The sequence below is a fragment of the Octodon degus genome, unplaced genomic scaffold, assembly GCF_000260255.1.
Source record: "Octodon degus isolate 3935 unplaced genomic scaffold, OctDeg1.0 scaffold00142, whole genome shotgun sequence".
Classification (NCBI taxonomy): Eukaryota; Metazoa; Chordata; class Mammalia; order Rodentia; family Octodontidae; genus Octodon; species Octodon degus.
Window position 1 is genome coordinate 7,249,238 of NW_004524718.1, and position 3,177 is coordinate 7,252,414.

Here is a 3,177-nt window from a genome sequence, read left to right on the forward strand (position 1 = left end):
TGGATAGTTAAGACCAAGATAAAGCAAGACCTATATAACAAGAAATGTAACTTTTGTATCTGACAAGGTCAGTCAAATCCCCTCAGGATTTATCCAGAAACACTGCACCACAGTTTGTAGATCCTTTGTCAGTGTCAGCTATGAGGATGAATCACAGCAATTGCTTGACTAATTTGTTCTCTGTGAAAGCCTGAGAGAATGTTTTCTGTCCATGTGACTCTCTTTACAGTCTTATTCTACATCATCGATCATTTTCCTCTGTGGCCCCATAATCTCCTTGATCAGAAAATTTGGGACACCACTGAGTTACAGGATGTTACAGTACAGGTTCCCCTATGTCCTGAGTCCTCACTGACCTTGAATGGCTAGGGCCAAAATGTTGGCTGTTCTTGCAGCCCTTCTCTTTACTAATTTTCTGTCTGCAAACTTAGGTTGTTAACCCTCCAGAAGAGAAGCTTAATGATATTATTACTCTATAACATAGGCAGTTGAGCTTAATCTCACTATCTGTCTGAATATTAAATATCTTAGATATAACATGCAACAGATATTATCCATCAAGTATTGATATGTTAAACTTTTAATCCTACAGAATGTGAAGAAAAAAATAAAATATTTTAAAAAATAGAAAAAAACAATTACATATTTTTATACAGATATTTAGAAATCTAACCATAGATATCATTGTAGCAGGACAGTCCTATGACAATTTTTTCTTATCTCTTTTTTCACTTATTACCTTTTAAAAAACAAACATTTACTTGAGAGACAGTATAGCAGTAATTGATATGACATGACAACCAGTGTGTATTTAGAAGACCACAATGACAAGCATTCCAAGCAAGGCCTTAAGATTACACATCTTAAGAGCTTTCATTGCAGTTGCTTAGTTATCAGCATATATAGTTAGTCAGGAAGAGAATCCTACCAATTAATTGGTAGTTTCAAAAACCTTCTCAAGTATCTCAGGATCATAGCCTTACCCATCTTGTGCATATAAATGTATGGTTTTGCCCCTGTCATGTTTCCTAGCTTTTCTCCTTGTCTTCTCTTCATCGTTTAATCCTTAAGTTCTTACTTTCCTTTTAATTGTGTTATACCTTTCTATTTGTATTTCTTATTTTGAGTTCCTACACTAGGGAAACTATATAATATTTATACAGGTGGGTCTGGTTTATTTCACTTATGAGTATAACTTCAAGCAGCATCCACTTGAGTATAAAGGCTTTGACTTTATCATTCTTTATAGCTGAGTAATATTCTTTTGTATAAAAATACCACATCTTTTTCATCCATTCCTCAGGTGCTGGGCATTTTGGTTGTTTCCAAGGTTTGGCTGTCACAAATTGTCAGCATATTAATATGGCTTTATGTTTTGCACCTCAAACTTCTAAAAAAATAAAGAGTAGGTCAAGTCCAAAGACCAAAGAAGGCAGAAAATTATAAAGAACAGAGCACAAATAAATACAGTGGAGATCAAGAAAACAATAAAAAAATTCATGAGTTGAAGGGTTAGTTCTTTGAACAAATAAATAAAATTGATGAAACCCTAGCCATTCTCATTAAAAAAGGAAAGAAAAATTTCAAATTCATGCAGTGAGGAATAAAAAGGGTGAAATCACTATAACCTCTATAGAAATTCAAATTATCAATTACTATTTTCAGCAACTTTACTCTCTCTGAATGGAAAATACAGAAGTGGACAGATTCCTACATACATATGAACTACCAAAGCTAAATCAAGAAGATTAAAAAAAATTCGGAATAACCCAATATTACTCAATGAAATTCAAAATGTAATCACAACACTACCAACAAGGTGTGCCCAGGTCCTGAAGAATTCACAGCTGAATTCTATAAGAAATTTAGGAAGGGATGACCAGAAACCTCAGCAGACTAAAGCAAATACTTAGGCAGAGTGCAAGGACTCGGGTTCAATCCTTGGCACCACAAGTCATCCCAGCCCTGCCCCGAGGGTGCACTGGTCATTGACACTGGGCATGGTGGCACACACCTATAATCCCAGTGTTTGGGAGCCTGAAAGCAGGAAGATCACTATGAGTCTGAGATTGTATTAAATACATAAAATAAAATAAGAAATTTATGAAGGATCTAGTCCCAACTCTTCCTCATCTCTTCAATGAAATTGAAAGAAAAGCAGTTCTCCCAAACTCATTCAGGGAAGCAAGTATTACTATGATACCAAACCAGAGAAAGACCTAACCAAAAAGAGAACTGCAGGCCAGTCTCCCTAATGAGCATAGATGCAAAAATCCTCAACAAAATAATAACAGAATGTAGAAACACCTGAAGTCATCCAAAGATCTTAGAGTTTCCATCTCTTGAAAAAAAGAAAAAAAAGAAACTACTTTCAGATGTCTACAAGATACATGATTTTACAGCTTCCTCTTGTTTAAAGACTCTTTAATTTTCCTTGGTGTATGTTCTAAGCATATAAGAACATAAAGTGACCCCCTAGTACCATAGGGGCTGAGGAGCACTGTCATACCAGGGCACTCCAGCCATCCTCTACTGACACAGCCAAAAGTATGTTGCCTACCCACCCTCTCAGAACCCAAAGTAAGCTGAGTCACCTGTTTTATCCACATCAGCAGCTGCATTAAGGTAGTTTTGGGGCAAATACATTAATAAACTGGTGTGATAATCTGCTAAAATGAATGAAATGAAGTCTTAAGTACATGTGCATAATAGAAATTTCCAAGGGGATCTTTGACAAATTAATGTTCTTATGTTGAAAAGTCTCAAGCTGACAAGTTTGTTGAAAGAGAACATACTTGCATTGCTGGGAAAAAGTATGGAAGATGATGTTTTAGGAAGTAATTTATTCACATGTCCAAATAAGTTGAAAATGTTTATACTATTGGACATTTCTGGGATGTAGCCCTACTTATAGAAAAATGTATGATTGTTTGATAATAACAATAAGCTTGTCTTCTGTTCTTTTTTTTCAAAGTTTTATTGATAAACAGATAGCAATGAGACAGTTTCAAATCAAATCGGAAGTACAGTTTCAGCAAATAATACACTGCCTATATTCTTCTTAGTGGTTAATTGCTGTACAAGATGCGGACTTGTGATCTTATTTACAAACACCATTAGAACAAATCATTCTATTCATTAAGAGAATGCAACTATATATCTATCCCAACCACTTTG